This window comes from Cydia amplana, chromosome 10 (assembly GCF_948474715.1).
Source record: "Cydia amplana chromosome 10, ilCydAmpl1.1, whole genome shotgun sequence".
Classification (NCBI taxonomy): Eukaryota; Metazoa; Arthropoda; class Insecta; order Lepidoptera; family Tortricidae; genus Cydia; species Cydia amplana.
The window spans coordinates 8,339,294-8,360,047 of record NC_086078.1 but is presented as its reverse complement, the minus strand read 5'-3'; the positions used below and the strand labels follow the sequence as shown (position 1 = coordinate 8,360,047).

At 39.0% G+C, this 20,754-nt stretch overlaps 2 protein-coding genes across 2 annotated transcripts in view; both read right to left on the bottom strand.

Annotated features, from left to right (window-relative positions):
* LOC134651459 (ubiquitin-like FUBI-ribosomal protein eS30 fusion protein) overlaps positions 1-13,339 on the bottom strand; it is a 64,058-nt gene extending 50,719 nt beyond the window's left edge. The window contains exon 1 of the mRNA XM_063506569.1: positions 13,336-13,339. The gene's annotated coding sequence lies outside the window, so the exon portion shown is untranslated. The remainder of the gene's footprint in view (positions 1-13,335) is intronic.
* The window catches only part of LOC134651403 (uncharacterized), a 72,979-nt gene that overhangs the window by 17,745 nt on the left and 34,480 nt on the right, over positions 1-20,754 (bottom strand). The window lies entirely within an intron of this gene.

Here is a 20,754-nt window from a genome sequence, read left to right as displayed (position 1 = left end):
GTTTTTTAAGGCGCTAGAGCCCTTCAAAAATGGCCAAAATGGCCTAATTGACTATGCCGCAATGAGAGGCGCGCTATTCAAAACTTATATCAATTAGCCAAAAAAGCAAAACGGTCCGACACAGATAATGTTATAATCATTTAGATTTCCAAATTTGGTTACGATTGGTTAAGTTTTGGAGGAGGAAACAGTCGAGTACGAAACCTCGATTTTTGAGATTTTTACGCAGGATTTTTCGCCTTGTCCTTATCGCACTAGTTTTAGGAGCCGCTTCCGTTAGCGAGACGGGTATATTTACCTAAAATATTTAAATCTCAGCTCCTGTTGATTGATTGATTGATTGACTGATTGATTTATTTATTGGTAAAATTGGTTGTTTTACAAGTCAAGATTTCTACATATTTACATAATGAGATTAAAATACTAATATTTACACATTTTTACATTTACAACTAAATCTTAAACTACGCAATTAATTCAACATAAATAATGATATTACAATTTCTTCTTAGAACTACTTAAACATTCATTTAATGATCTCCACGAAGAAACTCGTCTACACTGTAGCACGCCCGTGCGATTAGCAGCGATTTGAGTTTCCTGGTAAACTCAATGTCACTTTTCGCTGATTTTATATCGGGTGGAACTGAGTTGTAGATTTTAGCCCCAATGACACTGAGTGATCTCCTGAGTTTGGCTAGTCTCTTTACTGGGGCAACCAGCATTGGCTGTCTGCGGTTGTTCCCAGCGCGGCTAGAATTAGTTTTGTAACTAGCGAGGTTTGACCTGACGTACTGACATGGCTCTTAATTTAAGAGTTATTCTCTTGTTGGTGGAGTATCTTCCAGCATTCCCTGTCTTGCGTCAGCTCCTTGGCTTTCTGATACGACACGACCCCCGCTTTTTCTTTCAGTTGGTCTGAAAAGCTTTGTCTGGGTTTTCCTCTACCCCGCTTGCGTCCTATCCGCTCCTCCAGGATAGTTTTAAAGAAGTGGTCGTGTCGTATCAAGTGTCCAATCATTTTTCCGCGTCTATTTCCAATGGTGTTCAGGATAGCACTCCTGACATTCACTCTTCTTAGCATCTCCTCATTTGTTATCCTATCTCTCCAGCTAATGCCTTCCATTTCCATACATCTCCAGCACCACATTTCAAATGCTTCCATTCGCTTTCTATTTCTTAGGGTCATTGTCCACTTCCATAAAGGGCTACACTCCAGATGTACATCTTAATCAGTAGCTTCTTGCTTCTACATGAAAAACGGGATTTCAATAATTGTTTCTTCTGGTTAAAAGATCTTTATGCTATTGCAATTCTTGCAACGATGTCTGGTGTGCACCTACTCCTGGTAATTAAGCTGCCTAAATATTTAAAACTTTCAACCTGCTGAATTGGGATGTTGTTGAGAACTATTGGAGGATGACTAGTTTTGCGTTTTGAAGTTGTAAGAGTTTTGATTTTCTTTATGTTTATCTTTAAGCCTAATTCGTTTGTTAACATTAGCTGTCCTAGCTGAATTTTACCCCTCCCTTGTCGGTTTCAGCAATTTTTCGTATAGCGTATTCTATGTATATATTAAATATTAAAGGTGAAAGTGGACACCCCTGTCGCACTCCTTGTCTAATCCTTGTATTCCCAATTTCCTCTCCCACTTCCATTAACGCCTCCTGTTCCTTGTAAAGTTGGTAGATTATCCTTCTGTCTCTATAGTCTATTCCTACTTCTTTCAAGATGCTCATCATATGTTTAATATTACTTCATTGTTTTAGCGAAAGCCAGTATGCTACTTATGATAGATATTGTAAACAAAATATGTAAGAAATTTTACTACAGATGTAGTGCATATTTTCCCAGGACTTTCTTATTTTCACGGGAACGTACGAACGTGTCTTGCGATTTCAGTCGGTCTCGGTACAAAAAGTACTGAGGTTGACTGAAGGAGCATGACAAATACGAAAGTTTCCGAGAGAGAAAAAAATTATGTACTACATCTTTAATACAAAATCACGGCCTTTTTCAGTAGTCCAGAATAATATTTACCCAAGAATTGAACGTAAATGCTAAGTGCAAATACAATCCGAAATCAAAAGTACAAGGTTAGTAACCTGATCGGACCCGATTGTTTGAGAAACATAAAACGATTTCGTGTGGTTGACCTGTTCACAATGTGGTTCAAACATTCCGTAACTACGAGGCCTATTCAAATTTTAAAATTTATCTTAAACTGTTATTGAAATCACTCTCGCACCAGTTGGCCTAAAATACGAAACTTGAAGTTAAGACGTTATTTCGTTTTCTATCGCTCTGTAACTCGTAATTAATAGTCGCGCACTGTCCGTAAAGTGTAGTTTAGTAGACTGAGTTAATATAGTACTGAGGTTTATCCGAGGAACTACAGTGTTGAGTATTTAGTGTTGTTCCTTAAAAAATAAGTCTTAAAATATCTGTCTAACATGTCTGTTATTAAAATAAATTTACTACTAGGTATCGTAATTTATCCTTCGAACTCCGTAGTAGGCCTCAGCGTCGTCGGCCTTTCGGTTTCATCGCGTGGTTCACTACGGCTTTCACTCTTTCCTTATCGGAAGTTCAAGGTGAAGCGGATGAGGTAATAGTAGCGCTAAGAAATAAATAATAATACGATACCGCTGCCCTATTAATTTTCGGTGACGTCAGATGTGAACTGATGTCCTTGCGGTGGTCAAATGTGAATGTTCTTTGAAGAAAATGAAAGAAAATGGTTTGTCTAACAAGTTTACGAAAATAATATAAGTTTGTGTAATCTTATTCCTAATGATGGTAATGTAATATGAAATTTATTATGTTTAGATTTTTGTTACTCAACTAACTATACCAAAAATGTTGATACTTCAGTCATTTTACTTCAGTCAGTTATTTTTTATATAAGCCGTTTAGACGCCAAATGGACACGCTTGACCTCTGCGCTCTCTCTAGTTAATAATATTCGTCACTTAGGTAACAAAGGTTAAAGATCAGTCGCACTTCGCTGACATAATGAACTATGAAGAATTATGCGTGAGGTAGCACATCGCTTACGTTGCGTGCCCTACACATGTTACGTTACGGGCATATATTACAGCCGACGGGTGCACGCCTGTGTCTACGCCGAACACGCCTGGTGTAGTTCAGACTTTAGATAGAGATGAAAATCCTAGCTAAACTCAAAGGTCACAACCAGCTATACAATATGCCTTCGCAAAGTGCTGGAGTATTTTTGCCAGGTGGCCAGAAAAGGCAATGATAACTTAGAGTAGTGTAGAGATGATGTCGGAGGTGATAAACCAAATTGCAGGGCTCCTCTACACGATGGGCCATCACACTGGCCCACTAAGATGGGCCAGAGTGTAGAGAGGGTAGTGGTGTCGGATGGCTTATGACTCGGCGGGATGGCGATGGGATGGCCACGGTGTCGATTTTTCGTCCACACAACAAAGGTAGTGGGCCAGCGACGGTGCGTACGCAGCGTACGCAACTATACACGTGGCCCATTCCATAGTGCGTGCTCTCAACCATCGCATGGCCATCTCGCTGGTCCAGCGCTGGCCCATCGTGAAGAGGAGCCATGACACTCAGATCCACAATGCTTTGAATTCGGGGACAGATAGAAAGAGACGGTGGCGGATTGTAAAAAATAAATTGTATTATTAATATTTGCTACGACCCTCGGTGATAAGGATAGCGTTACAAGAAGGCTTTTAATATGATAACAGTGACAAGTATATCTATAATACTACTCGTAGATTGAATGGTCCTTGCTCAGTAAATGCTCCATAAAGTCCTACCTTAAGCATTCCACGCGGGCGGTACAGGTCACGAAACATGACTTATTTGCAAATAAACCTAACAAACGGTGTTATATTATATCATAAGGCAATAATTCACATGCTGACCTCACGTGACTTCTTATAGCCCCTTGACCAACGCATTATATCTTTTTTCTACTCCAGCACTTAAATGTGTCAATTAAATGACTGACAGTGATATCTAAAGCAATGTCATTTGAATGCTTTGTCTATAGGCTCATAAGATGACTGCTAGCAGTCATCTTATGAGTATAATACAACTGCTTTATTTTTTTTAAAGATACAAGTTCCGATCATCTTGATTGAAAGAGGTATGTTTTCATTTACAATAATAACTCTTTTTTTTTTTTAAATAATAACTCTTTTTTTTTTAATAATAACTCAATTTTTTTTAAATAATAACTCTTTTTTTTTAATAATAACTCTTTTTTTTAATAATAACTCTTTTGTTTTTATAATAACTTTTTTTTTTTTTTTTTTTTTTTTTTTTTTTTTTTTTTTTTTTTTTTTTTTTTTTTTGCTGCAGCTGTCATAGAAAAAGTAATGTATGCAACAGCTCATAATTGGTTCTTAAAATTCTCGGGTCTTTTTTTACAAAACTCGACTACGTCTCGTTTTGTAACTTCGACCCTTGAATTTTAAGAACCCTTATTATATCACTGTTGCATAAACTACTATTTAATCTAAGACCAACATATAATAACGACTGTCCACTGTAAATTTCCATATGATGAGTGTCTCAACATTTTTGTTCGACGCTTAAACTCTCTCAGAGTTGAGAGTAGAGCTAGAGTCTCTCAGGGATACTGATGTTCTTTTTAGGCCCGAGACTTGACTTGAGCCACTTGAGTTTGTTATTTAAATCAACACTTTTTAGGGTTCCGTACCCAAAGGGTAAAAACGGGACCCTATTACTAAGACTCCGCTGTCCGTCCGTCCGTCCGTCTGTCACCAAGCTGTATCTCACGAACCGTGATAGCTAGATAGTTGAAATTTTCACAGATGATGTATTTCTGTTGCCGCTATAACAACAAATACTAAAAACAGAATAAAATAAAGATTTAAGTGGGGCTCCCATACAACAAACGTGATTTTTGACCGAACGTCGCAACGTCGGGCGGGGTCGGTACTTGGATGGGTGACCGTTTTTTTGGCTGTTTTTTTGCTTGTTTTGCTCTATTTTTTGTTGATGGTGCGGAACCCTCCGTGCGCGAGTCCGACTCGCACTTGGCCGGTTTTATTATTTACTTGTCCAACTTGAATGAAGCGTTGAAGCGAGTCATCAATAAAGGTCAACATATGAAAGAGTCACGTTTGTGATAATTTTCATAACAATCGACATAACAAACGCTAATGCGTACTTCCGGCAAAATGTCAATGTGTCTATTACGAGTATTACGCAAATGATAAAGACATTTTAATGCACGAAAGCGTTAAGTGCTTAACCTTTTGTTAAAAAATGTATACATACATACGAGTACATGGATTTTCATGGTTATTACACGTATTCATAAATTGTTAAATAAGATTTCTAGTCATAAAAAAGCGGCCAAGTGCGAGTCGGACTCGCCCATGAAGGGTTCCGTATTTAGGCGATTTATGACGTATAAAAAAAAAACTACTTACTAGATCTCGTTCAAACCAATTTTCGGTGGAAGTTTACATGGTAATGTACATCATATGTTTTTTTTTAGTTTTATCATTCTCTTATTTTAGAAGTTACAGGGGGGGGGGGGGGGACACACATTTTACCACTTTGGAAGTGTCTCTCGCGCAAACTATTCAGTTTAGAAAAAAATGATATTAGAAACCTCAATATCATTTTTGAAGACCTATCCATAGATACCCCACACGTATGGGTTTGATGAAAAAAATTTTTTTGAGTTTCAGTTCGAAGTATGGGGAACCCCAAAAATTTATTGTTTTTTTTCTATTTTTGTGTGAAAATCTTAATGCGGTTCACAGAATACATCTACTTACCAAGTTTCAACAGTATAGTTCTTATAGTTTCGGAGAAAAGTGGCTGTGACATACGGACGGACAGACAGACGGACAGACGGACAGACGGACAGACGGACAGACAGACGGACAGACAGACATGACGAATCTATAAGGGTTCCGTTTTTTGCCATTTGGCTACGGAACCCTAAAAAGGGTATTAATTAATTACGTAAAACGTACCGTAATCTATACAGGCCTTACGGGAATTACTCCAACTACTATTTTTATAGTATTTAATTTAACACAAAAAGTGAGTTAAACCAGCCACATCACAAATTAATCCGAACACTACTGTGTATGACAACAATCAACACCCCAATTAAATAATTCTTTAGCATTCATTAAGTGCAATCTTCTTGTTGTTAGCAACTCATTATAGTTAACTAAAGTGATACTTTGATTTATATCTATAAGTGTACTGATACGCTAAACATTACAATCGTATTTGCATTGAATAGTACCATAAAGTACTTTATTACGTAACGATGAGGTATAAAATTGAACAAGTTTTTAGACGTACTTATAGCTGTTATGCTTTTCGTGGCAATATTGCGAACTGTGTGCAACCGTAATTATCTATACTGGAGTAATTTATTGCATATGTTTATAGACAATTGCGTTATTAGAAACCATTAAATGGAAATATCACAAGTAACAGTTGACGTTTAAGTTTATTTACCTACTTTGATAATTTTCGTCATCAATTACTACGAATTTATGACTTTAGCAATAATTAATTAGGTACCTATTTAAACCCAACCGGTGTATTTATATTTACTAAAACATTTTATTTTATTTACAATCAAGATAATACATGAGTACCTGACACCAAACCGAAATAATATTCCCATATAATAAAACTAATCATTTAAAATTAACAGAAAAGAAAATATACTTATAGGTACCTACAAACCTCACATATGCGGTGCTAGCCGTCGATATTACTTAAGCGTGTTTTACTGTATTTATATCATGGAGTAGACTCCATGATATAAATACAGTAAAACACGCTAGATATGATAGATCATAAAAAATCTGATTAGGATTAAATAACTCTCCTTCGTTAGTCAGGGAAAAAGTATAGGTGATTTTTTTATCGTTCTTTTTGCTCTGATTATGACCTCACGCTCAGGATTTTTGATATTTGATTAATACATTTTCGACAATAACTAAAAGTTAGTTATTAGATTAATTCAGTGTCTTTGAGATACATTAGAGTCTGTTCGGAAAGAGAAGAGTCGTGGAATGTATGGGCTCCCTTACATTCCACGACTCATCTCTTTTCGCACAGACGATAAATATTGAAACGGATATAGTGAACGAGGATACAATCAGTATAATTGAGTCGTTTATTTGTCACAATGTAATAAAGTTCTATAAGAGCACAGGTCAATTATAATAGGTTATGAATGTTATGATTATGATTCAGTCGCAGTGAGTCTTGTCACAGATTATTTCACAAGCACTAAACAGATACGCTAGTTGCAGCCAGCTGCACGTCCCACAAAAATTGGGTCGTGGATGACCGCAAAATCCATATATACATTTTAGGATTTGCGTAGTGTTAGGTATGTAATCTGTAGTTTTATTACGTATCATATTTCACGTATCACCTTTAATAATGATCAACTCACTTCGCGTTGAAATAAATTATATGTTTACCGATAGCAAAATATATGAATAAAATTATGCGTTGGTATGCGCCTTTTCTTTCAACAAAGTTGCAAGATATATAGTTGGTATTTGGCAAGCAGTGTCAATGACTGGAACTTTGACCTTAAACACAGTCACCTGCTGAATAATCACGTACCTAACTTGACAGTAGATGCAAACCGACGTCCGTAATACTGAACTGTATTTGCGGTACATGTCACAAATTAATCGTAAGGACGTACAATTAAAGTTAAGACTGTATATTTTATTGGAATTTATTATTATTTAATTATCTTGCCATGTTACATATTCACTTGAAAAAATGTTGTCCGCGACCAAGCGAAAAATATCGGACACAAGTGACACAACCTATATTTCTGTGTAGCCTATTGTGTAGGGTGACTACTATATACTGCCGTATTCGAATTTCAAGATATACACAAGAGACGACACGTACTAGATCCATTCTAGATACGTTATAGTTTAGATTTCAACTAGTTCTCTTTTGCAGCGCAATTCGGGCAACCAATGTCACTTATACGATAGATCGTGTTAGATATCTATTAGATGTGAATTAGATTTCTAAGTAATATCTTGTGGAAATCGTTCAAGAGTATCTCCAGAATCGCGGAAATGTCAAATTCGACAGGTTAGATCTTAAACATATCGTTATCGTCTCTTGGCGATGTCTAAAAGATATCTAATAGATGTCTATTACATAATCCGAATCGGGCCCATAGTTATTGGCCACTACATAATAATTGGCTTTTCCAAATAAATCTGACAGAAACAAGCGAAAAAAAGTCTTATTATTAAGAGTGGCCAATTACTATGCAGTGGTCAATAACCTACCATTATTTTGGCGCGTTTGTTTGTGTGTGTGGGATTATTCGTATTTGCATTATTTGACACATTATTACTGACGTATATAGAGATATTAGAGATGTAACTAACCCAAATCGATTGTCACAGCAAGCGATTACGATTGGATAGCACCTAGACTGAGGTATCGAATTGTGACGTTCAATGAATTTTTATTTGAGATTTAATAAAGCTAGTATTATATGATTAATAAATAATAATAAGAAGATATCATATATTTAATAATGCTTTGTTATAAATATCTAATAACTATTATAATATTAATGATTTATAACAAAATTTACCTAGATTTAATAATGTTTAAAAATTTGCCGTGTAAAATGTATATTTTATGAATAAAACATTGAATTGAATTGAATTGTTGCGACCTAAAATGAAAAATGTATATCGATTTACTTAGACGACTACCGATTTATAACGGTGGTGTCCGGCCAACCCTAAATTAAAAAAAAAGAAAATACGTGGAACGTAAACGTTCGCAGTGCAATTGTCTTCCTTTGTAATTTCGATGTGCAAGACATTTTACGTTGTGTTGCTGTTGTGAGTGACAATTATTGCAAATACGAGTGCACAAAGTATAATTGTACACTGTGGACTCTAACTTAACCGTAATGTCTTATTGTAGTTCAACATAGATCCAAGGTCCTAATAAACTCGACGTCCGGCCATTTTGATAGATAGCCCTATTAATATTAATAGCCTTATCTAATAAATCTAAAAACTATCAGTTCTCGTTACCAAAAACGCGTAGGAGTTTGCAGGTGCATTCATTACTTAGCGTAGGTACTCGTATTTACGGTAACGACCTAAAGTACGAATAAATCGATAATTATGTTTGATTAATTGATTTTACATTAATTTTAATCTTAATTGAGTTTCAAATCTTGTTTTTTGCCCCACCTTGACTACTACGTATAACAACCTAGTTATACTAATATTGCTAATGAAAGAGTAACAGATTACTGTTTGTTACGTTTACATGGCTAAATTTTACACACTGAAGGCCTAGCACATGATTGGCGCGACAGTATCTCGCGGCGAGAAAGACTAGCCTTTTTCTATGTCAATAAAAGAGATCTCGCCGCGAGATACTGTCGCGCCAATCATGTGCTAGCCCAGCTGAACTGATTTGAATGAAGTACCTAGTACACGTAGAAAATGTATGGACTTTGGGGATGGACAAAGCTTCTTTATTTTGGGAAATTTAATGAAGTTTCATAATGATTTTCCCAAGTGCAGAGCCGTATAGGCGTACACCTAGTAGGTATGTTATATTATATAACTGTGAGTAGTAGAAGACTAATTAAAAGATTAATCTAGATGTTACACCTATTGAATTTTTGGCTCCACCGCCCGAAGTAAATAATGACTTTTGTTAAACCAGTTACAATAATAATATTTATCTATAATGTTACCTTTAACGCTAAACCGTTGGTTCAGTTATCCATCGACCTCAAACGTCATTTGAATATCATCAAGTCAAGGCGACTGCACCTATATAGTCTGAACTGTTTCCCGCGATCTACACTCAAGCATTGCCATTAAAGTATCATTCAATAGAACTTGCTAACTATGTAAACAAAAATTACTAGTAAATTGACATTCAGTGTCAATTTTAGTATGGCGGTTTGTTTACATAGTTAGCAAGTTCTATTGAATGACACTTTAAAGGTTTATAGCGTTATTCATAATCGTCTGTCAATTATAACAAACCATTGATAATCGTTTAAGTACTTTGCCCTCACGAAATTTTGATATTTCTGTTAGAAAGAGACAAAATCTAACAAATGTTTGTAAGAGGTTGTTAAACTTTATAAATAAGGTATTAGTCTAGGCGTCAAACAGTATTGAATGGGGACTTAGTATCGAAAATTCATTTAAGTAAAGGTATGTACGAAGTAATTTAAATCAGATTTGTCGTGCCACGTGCTTAAACGGTGTGTCGATAATTTTATCTCTTAAATAATATAATATTCAAATTATTAACTACTTATTATTATTACTTAATATTTACAGGCCCGCGCTTCCATCTCTGCTTGAGCCTAATAACAGCAAATCAAAAAAACCCCTAAGCACATCACTGTTAGTACTCGAGTTATATTAATACCAGTTAGAGCGAAACTCACTAGATGGCATTTAAATTATTTTAAATCAATAAAGAAAAACTCAATGACATTGAAGTAACAGTTTTTCGATCACGTGTCCGTCTTACGCCTTACGGTCACGTGACACCTGTTACGAGTTTAACATTTTTCCCCCATCACAAAAAGTGCACAGGGCCGCTAAAGAAGTTTTCACTTTAAAAATCTAAAGAAAACCCAAAGCCTCGTGAAAATTGGCTACTCGCGCCATATAGGTAAAACTAAACCGCGTACGATTATTTTGTCAATATTGGAGCACTTAACTATTGTTACGATGCTTAAGAAACGGTAAGCTACAAGGTTGGCAGTTTTTCGAAACAGTAGGTCGTTGTTTTCGACATGCTTCATGCTTTGATGGATTGACACGCGAGTTTGCTGATAAGTGGTTCCGATGCTAAAGATTATGCCTAGATCTAGTTACAAAATTTGGTTGGAGAGGATTAGGAAATTTATGTCTAGTTAAAATGCGTGGCTCGAGAGCTGTACAAGTGTACACTTCGCGACCTCCATAAAAAAACTGAAACGACAAAAAATCATAAGTATAATGATTTATTCTGATCACCAAATTACCTACTTAAGAATCGGTTGAGTAATGCGATCTGTAGAGAACATCCGTACATACGAACTTTACTTTAAAATAAATAAATGAGATAGAAATCTATAATATACATACGTTGATTTTATTCAAGGTAATGTTACAAATTAAAACCACGGTAATTTATCAAATGCAACTAAATCAGATAGGAAAATAGATTAAGTAAGATAAGCGTTACATAACATGATGAGAAGTACTCCAAATGATTCATCATTACGAGGACAGGGCGGGAAGGCTGATGTATAAATAATAAATCATCGATTCTATCTATTTAAGTTAATAATTTTTATGTGAACGAAATGCGTTGCAATAATTAGTACCTAAATTCGGTACTATGTGTGACTACGAGGGCTCTGCATATTTTGTTGGCTTAAAACATTTTACTATTTGATTTGCGATTTGCTCTATCTATAGAATACAGTAAAAGGGAATAGATTTTGTACGGTTACCATCAGTTTGTCACAGACATAAACGCCGTCGAGAACGTAATTTACTTTCTATACATCTCGCTCGCACTCGCATATTAGTGCAAACGAGATGTATAGAAAGTAAATTACGTTCTCGATGGCGTTTATGTCAGTGACAAACTGATGGTAACCGTACTGAGGGCTTACCGCGAACCACGTTCGACGTGTTGCCTCTCTGTCGCACTTGTAAATTCGTACGTAAGTGTGACAGGGAGGCAACATGACGAACGTGGTTCGCGGTAGGCCCTCTGTGCGGAATGTAAGGGAGCCCATATATTCTACGACTCTTCTCTTTCCGCACAGACTCGAAGATACGAGTAGAAATAGGGTTTAAACATATATGGCGTTATTCATAAACGCGTTACTGGCCTGAATTAGCTATGAATCGTTTGTCTTTATCTGTCATTTTGACATATGTGTTTGTTAGAAAGGAATAGAATAGAATTTAACTAAATCAGGTCCGTAAAGTTTTATGAATAAGGGGATAATAGTTGTCCGTTATACTCGAACAAATTATCAAATAATCGGGCCATTTTCATGTTAATATGTTTTACTTCAGTCAAAAAGCTGTCAGGTATGTAAACTATATATTATACCTTTAAACGAGCAATTCTTGTATATATTTATTTATTTATATCTATATCTATTTTGAGGATCTCGGAAACGGCTGTAACGATTTCGATGAAATTTGCTATATGGGGATTTTTGGGGGCGAAAAATCGATCTGGCTAGGTCTTATCTCTGGGAAAATGCGCATTTAATATGTTTTCCGAGCAAAGCTCGGTCACCCAGATATTTGTATAACTTATACAACAAGTATCTGTAAATTTCAAACGGCTATCTATTTTACAGTGTCACTTATAGGCGTAGGAGATAAAAAGATTCACGAACAATGTATCTAGACTAGGCCTGGTAATGGGACTAATGGACTTTCGTTACCTTTCGTATACGGAATCCTAAAATCATGAACAATGATTAAGGAATAATGATAATTATGGTAACAATCCCCATTGTACAATTTTACAAGAATTAAGTGTATCTGTCGTAAACCGAGCGTAGCGCCAAGGTTTAGTTTCGTGTACTTACACTGATTTCGTAGTGCTACCTTTGCTTGCTTGACTTAATATTTGATTAAGTTTTACACCACTTCGCGTTTGAATAGTCTGATGTAAGTATTTATGACATTGTATTCATTCCACCTCGCCTTTTAATTATAAACTTAAAGAAAATTTAATTTGATTTAATTAGAATAAGGGCCGGTTTTTCAAGACTGTTTGTGTGTGTGTTTGTGTTTTCGTAATGAACGTTTATCAATATGTTAGTACTTGTAGTGTATGGGATTGGAATAAGTCGATTAGATTAGTAGTCACCAGCGTAATATTTTAACGTTAAGAAACGTATCAGCAATGACAACTTTTATAATAGTTACCGGCTACCGCTGCATATAGATCCTATGCAGCGGTAAGTATTATAAAAGCGGTAAGTACTATAAAATGTGTTCTATTTTAACTAACTACAGACTATCTCGTTATTGTACGTTTATACATCGTGTGTTAAGTTAACGAATATAATAATGTTCTATTACATATCTCGACAACACTTTTGCTATTCATCTTCTGACCTCTTGACAGGTAAAATTATATCTCCATTCAAATGTCTTTGAATGGCTCGAAATAAGGGGTCACGTTGGAGAAAATGTATGATAGCACGAACGCGGCGCGGGTCAGGCGCAGAATGTCGCGACCCGAACTCACGCGCATCCGTCGGTAGTGTTGAGGCCTTTGTTTTAGAACCTATACCAATTGCTGCAAAATGTTAAGGGGAAATATTGACTACGTTCGGGAGACCGATCATCTTGTCAAAATCGTAGGAATAAGGAAAGTCTAAAAAAACCGGCCAAGTGCGAGTCGGACTCGCGCACGGAGGGTTCCGCACCATCAACAAAAAAGAGAGCAAAACAAGAGAAAAAACTGTCACCATCCAAGTACTGACCCCGCCCGACGTTGCTTAACTTCGGTCAAAAATCACGTTTGTTGTATGGGAGCTCCACTTAAATCTTTATTTTATTCTGTTTTTAGTATTTGTTGTTATAGTGGCAACAGAAATACATCATCTGTGAAAATTTCAACTGTCTGGCTATCACGATTCGTGAGATACAGCCTGGTGACAGACGGACGGACGGACGGGCGGACGGGCGGACGGACGGACGGACGGACGGACGGACAGCGGAGTCTTAGTAATAGGGTCCCGTTTTTACCCTTTGGGTACGGAACCCTAAAAAAGAAATAAATAAAAAAAACAACGGGTTGCACTCAGGGAGTGCCGGCAGAACAGAAGTGAAAACTCAATGACTAGTGCAAAATATAATGTATAATTAAGGTTAACGCCATCTAGAGTTATTTCGTCGCATTACTTGAAACCCCTAAGATCACTCCTAGAAATTCACTAGATGGCATTTAAATCAATAAAGAAAAACTCAATGACATTACATACTGTAACAGTTTTTCGATCAGGTCACGTGTCCGTCTTACGGTCACGTGACCGTTTTACGGTCACGTGATCGTCTTACGGTCACGTCATCTCTCGCGAGTTTAACATTTTTTCCCCATCTCAAAAAGTGCACAGCGCCGCTAAAGAAGTTTTCACTTGAAAAAATTGCCCTACATAGTATACCTAACACTATAGGAAAGATGTCGTGCTACATGAGTAAAAAATATACGAAGACGAAGCGAAGTGGAGAAAAATACAAAAGGTTAACCCATACTCCATATAAACATGTATATTAGTTGGGAATAGATATGAGCGCCGATAGGCATTTAGCCGGCGGCGGCGCGCCGGTCAAAATTGGTCGGCGGCGGCGGCGAATCGGCGGCGTGGCCTTGAAACACCTTCGATTAATGAAAAAAGAATTCAAACTAAAATTTTACCGAAAAAACTTGTTTTTGCTGTAAGAAAGTTATAAAATAAATGCATTTATTATTTTCAAGGATAATTTATTGAATAATGGTACGAAAAAAAATGATATCGTATAAACTGTGGATAAGCGGTATTGCGCGGCATCAGAGGCGGTCTTAATCTTGGCGAGGCTCTGGCCGGAAGATCTTAGCGAGGCCCTTATCTTTTGTGCTAAGTTAAAAATTGCGGATTGACTGTATCAGGGTGTTTGAGAACGGGACAAGTAGGTACACAATTTTGGGATAAATAATTATTTGTCAGTTTGTCCAGACAGCACTAACCTTTCTCCAGGGCTTGTGATCCGCACAGAGGACTCGGCCAGGGCACAGGATTCTTCCAGGTATCCGAAATTCACAATGTTCGCGGAGCACCACACAGGCGTTTAGGTGCATGTCTTATTTCGTCTGTCTGTAGGTGTCAACTAATTAGAGGACCGCGCGGGCCGGGGGTGTGGGGGGAGACAAATCTGCATATATAGACACATGTATAGGTAGTATTTTGAACATACCCCCGCCCTAAACATCACCATGTTTACGAGAAAAAAGAAATTATATATACTTCTAGTAATTTGTTGCATTCTGGAATGGAATAGGTTAATTGACAGGTTTGTAAACGGGTAAACGAATAATTCTATTGGTGGGTCTGGTCAGAACGCCGGTAGCCGTCCGGACCTGTACAACGCGCACAACGCCATCCTTCCCAGGACGGATTGATATGATGCGACCGCGTCGCCATTCTAACGGAGGAACATTATCTTCCCTGAGGAGTACTAAGTCCCCAACGGCGGGGGGGTCTGTATAGGATGCCCATTTAGGCCTTGTCTGCAAGGTACATAGATATTCTGTTTGCCACCGTGACCAGAAATGTTGAAACATCTGTTGCACCAGCTGGAATCGGGTGAGTTTATTAGTTTTAATATCCTGTAACGGATATTCAGAAATGGCAGTAAGGGGTTCTCCAATAATAAGGTGTCCCGGTGTCAGAATCTGAAGATCGTTAGGGTCTGGCGATAGGGGGCACAACGGCCGAGAATTAAGGGCCCCTTCAATTTTCGTGAAAACCGTCGTAAGTTCTTCATATGTGAGTGGGGTATCTCCGACTACTCGTTTTAAATGGGCCTTTGCCGATTTTACGGCGGCTTCGAATAGGCCGCCCCAGTGAGGGGTGGTCGGGGGATCAAAAATCCAGGTAATATTTCGTTTTTCTAAATTAAGGAATCTTTTTTCAGCTATACCGCGGGTCTCACCGAGGGAGGGACGATCACTTAGGAAAGGCAATCTTGTCACGAAGGTACCATCAGAGTTTCTAGTAGTGGTGGTCTTAAAAAATGTCTCACATTCAATATCTAAAGGGTTGGGTTGAGGTGGCTCAGGGGGTTCCTCTATTTTCCAGAATCGCTCAACGACTTGAGTTAAAGAAAGGGCTGTCATGGGGGGCTTTAAACTAGGGAGATTCGTAACTGGCCCAGATATGATGTAACCAAAATTAGTTGATATAGCTGTTAGACCGCAGGGTTGTAGCTGAATTACGTCGGGTTGTAAAAAGGATCCAAAAACGTCAGCTCCTAATAAAACATCTATTTGCGCGGGTTTATAAAATAAGGGATCGGCGAGGTGCAGTGATCGTGTTGCTGATCGGACCGATAGGGGCAGTTCCACATCCGGGTGGATACCGGCAATTGTATCTACGACCATAGTTGAGGTAACCGTAGTAACTGGTGAGGAGGAGTGAACAGGCTTGAACGTGACAGGGATACAATCGCGTATTGTCAAGGCGGGAATATTTCCAATGCCATAAAGTACCATTGGAGATGAGGGGGGAGGGGTTAAATGCACATTGAGCCGGGTTACCGCTAAATTACAAGTAATCATACAGCCTTGAGCACCATTATCAATCAGAGCCCGTGCTTCAACGTAATATCCGTTAGAGGTTTTCATATGAATAACAGCAGTAGCGAGTACGACCAGATCTGGGTTTATAATTATTGAAGCACAAGAAGGGAGTGGGGGAGGGGGGCAGTCTAGTTATTGTGGACTCTCGCGGTGAGAGCCCTTATAAGTTTCAGGCCGAGAAGGGCGTGGAGACGCTGCACGTCTATCTCTACTAGTCGTAGGGGTAGGGGAACGCACATCACGACGAAGGGGTGGGGAAGAGTACCGTGTAGGAGAGTGGTTCGGAGAGCGGCGCCATGTTCTAGGAGATGGAGGGGGGGATGCACGGGGTGAGGTCGGTGAAGTAGGACGGGGTGAAGAGCGGTTCATGACGTAATAGCGAGCACCCCCGCCCGTGCGAGGGTGGGGGGAGCTAGGTCTGTTTGGTTCAGGAGAGCGACGAAAGGCAACCGATCGATTCTGCGGGTTTTCACGGGGGTATACCGGGTTACGCGGGTCATTAAAACACAAAAGTGTGTGATGGGTAGGACGGCGGCAAGTACTACAACGATAATCGCGCGTACACGATGCGATTGAGTGTTTATCTAAACATCTATAACACAGGCCATTTGATTTTACGAAATTTGAGCGATCGCGGGGACTCATATCCAAAAAATCTCTGCACTCGCGTAGGTAATGAGCTTGGCTCGAACACATAGGGCACTTCGAGGAACGGCCATTGGATTCGACAACCAACGCATGACGTGGGTCACGTGGGACTCTCGGTACCGTACCGGTTTTGGAGTAGGAAGGCGCGGCATCCACCAGAGAGGTATTTCCAACGTTATCGTGGTGCCGGCATTCTTCTTCTAAGAAATCTATAAGCTTATCAAAGGTAGGCAAATCCTTTTGGCCGTCCCCGTGGCGGCGTTCAAAACGTGACCTCAAGTCCGCGGGAAGCTTTCCAAAACAAATATGAACAAGTATATAAGACCAGTGTTTCACTGGTAACTCGAGTCGTTCTAAACAACGATAGGCAGTAAGTAAAGGATTGAGGAAACTGGCGCGTAGTCCAGTCAACCGAGGACTAATATCCGGCAGGGATATTATTTGGGCAATGTAGGTATCGGCCAGGACGCGCGTATTATGATACCTTCTTTTAAGAAGGTCACGGGCTACACAATAATTACCGGCTTCGACTTTCAAATGTTGTACCAAACGTTTTGGTTCGTCAGATAAAGCACTCATTAAATAATGCATTTTATGGGTGGGTAATAAATCACTTCGGGTATCAACGACGCTGTCAAATTGATCAATAAAGCTAATCCAAGCGTCCGATCGCCCATTAAACCGTGGGATTGGAAGATCAGGTAATTTTTGGGGACGCGGGAGGTCAAAATCAGCGGCAACAATAGTAGCCCGGTCGGGCACCGAACGCATTGGAGTACTCGCGGAGATAGGGGCGACTATCTCGTTACGTTTAACTTTAATATCGACAACTTGGTCGCGCACTGTGCGAACGAGGCCTTGAACATAGGTATATTCCTCCACATCTATCGCCTGGTCTAAACCGCCAAGGAGTTGGGCACTAGCCTCCCGAAACTCCTTGTATTGTTCTTCAAGGTCATTTACATAAACCATAAGTCGGGCGCGGTCCGCGGTATTAATTTGTGAGTGCGCATTCGAAATCCACTCACTGGTTAATCTTAAAGTCCCGATTGACTTTCTATAATGAGCAGTTTCCGTGAATAATGTCGATCTAATTGTATCATTATTTCCGTCCTCACCCATTATAACTCAAACGATAAACACCACTTAGCAACAGGAAAATTGAATATTAATCGTAAAGACACTTTAAATTGAAACGTATGCACTTGCAGATAAGGGTCTAATTGGGAAGCGCGATGGTTTGCCTAACAACAACAATTATTTTACGTAAAAATTAACAATTCTATTTTGCAGTCAGAATACTAAAGGGGGTTTAAAGAATACTAGTTAAACGAATTTCTTTTAAGGGGAACGATTATATAGCATTGATTTTATTGAATGTAAATTTTAAATCCACGTGTTAGTTATTAAAACTTGCAAGCGATATTGAGCCGTCGGCCCTTGAAATAAGGTACTAATTACCATACGGCGATCGGGTTAATCTAAAGACGAGTTGATTGCAGGATACCGTTATAAAGTTATGTAACCAATTCCAGAATGCAATTTTACGATTTAAAACTATAGGTAATTCACTGAACGGGGGAATAAAGTTAAGAAAGGGGGAATTGTAGTTGTTTATAGCAAGGGGCGTAAAAATTATTTAAAGAGGGGATCTAACCACGCTCTGCTACCAAAATGTTTGAGAACGGGACAAGTAGGTACACAATTTTGGGATAAATAATTATTTGTCAGTTTGTCCAGACAGCACTAACCTTTCTCCAGGGCTTGTGATCCGCACAGAGGACTCGGCCAGGGCACAGGATTCTTCCAGGTATCCGAAATTCACAATGTTCGCGGAGCACCACACAGGCGTTTAGGTGCATGTCTTATTTCGTCTGTCTGTAGGTGTCAACTAATTAGAGGACCGCGCGGGCCGGGGGTGTGGGGGGAGACAAATCTGCATATATAGACACATGTATAGGTAGTATTTTGAACACAGGGAAACGTCTTGTTGACAGTCCTAAGAAAATCGAGCTCCGTCATTAACCATTATCATAGAAGGTAGCACCCTATAGAACTGGTCTACGCGTGCCTCCGTGAGGGACAAAATATATGCAATGCGCTATGATTGGTCGAATTTATTTGTTATGGTGGGCAACAAATCAATTCGACCAATCATGCATCTAATTTACGGTGGGGAATAAAAAAAAGTGAGACTGTGACAAGGACATATAATAATAGCGCTTTCGCTGCTACTCCTACTGAAAGATACATAAGACTATCCCGTTCTGTCAGTTATCCCCACCACTCATGCCCAATCCAGTTTAATACTAGATTCATGACCAATATCGATTCAACAAAACCGATTTATGTCAAAAAGTGAGGCCCAACGCCGAGCTCTATGTAACATCGAAGACTTGATTTCGACGCCTCCCAATGCGAGGCCAGAGGATGAGCTGCAGGTAAGCATACAGCTAAGAATCGAACGCCAAGTGTAAGCTTGGCTGACGGCCGAACGCCTGGAGCGCCGATTGCGGCGCGCTTCTGTGCGAGGCCGAGCTTCAAGAGAGCAGAACGAGGACGCAGGCCGATAAAGACAGAAGCCATAGTGTTAAAGATCTGGAGCTTTCCTGCGGGCGTATTCATGCGACGCCAAAACCCGAGTTGCAATGGAGCTAAGATCGGATAAGGACCAATGCTCAACCGTTTTAAAACAGGCCGAAAGTTGAGATCCAAACAGGGCCCAAAAACTTGCAGGTTCAGATAGCGGCTTAATTCCATGCGAGCGATGCAAGGCCAAAGATTGAGCTGCGAGAGAGCAAAGCTTGAAATTTGAACAGTGGCCAAGTTTACCTAATTGAGACCCGATTCCGACGCCCTTCCGTGCGAAGCCAACGGCCGGACGTGGAAATTAACCCCATTTTATACCTTTTAAAGACGTTTAACCATGCTTGCAATGGTTAAATTCGCGGATGACGGATGGTTAGCTGGCAAAATTAGTTATGCATTGGATCGGTAATCCAAAGATGTGGGTTCGAGTCTCATGTTAGCCAGAGTTGATCACAGTTAATTTTTTCATTGTGATTGACATATGTCTAGTGTATATATATCTATAAATTGTAATGTGGAACGTTCCACAATAAAAATGGAAGGAAATCAGTATACAGGATGGATTTTCTTTTCCAAAATCTGTAAAAGCCAATCTTCATTAATTTGAAATCGAGGGAAGGTCTTCTAAGACCGTTTTCTTGTAGCAGCACGGGATCTGGTAGCTGCCCTCACTGACCCAAAAAGAAAATCCACCCTGTATATATTTATTACAAGCATATTGATGTTAAAATTGATATTAAATAATTTCGTTTCCCCAAGACTAGTAGCGCGGTTACTAGACAGATAAGTTTGCATTTGCCTTCGATATCTTTGAATTATATGGGCCTAAAATACCTTTTGAATGCCTATAAACTATTCGAAGTGGCGCCGTTAATGATCTAAACTCGATTAAAAATATATTATCTGATTCCGAAAGTAGTAGTAACTACCAAGGTCACGCCGATGCCACGCCGATAGCGCAGCGTCGGCGGCGGCGGCGCGAAAATTTTGTCGGCGGCGGCGGCGCGCCGGCGCGGCGCTCATAGCTAGTTGGGAAAGCAAAAGTACCTACCTAATATGGTTATGTTATGAGTTACTAAAAATGTGTCACACTGTTTATTTCCCTTA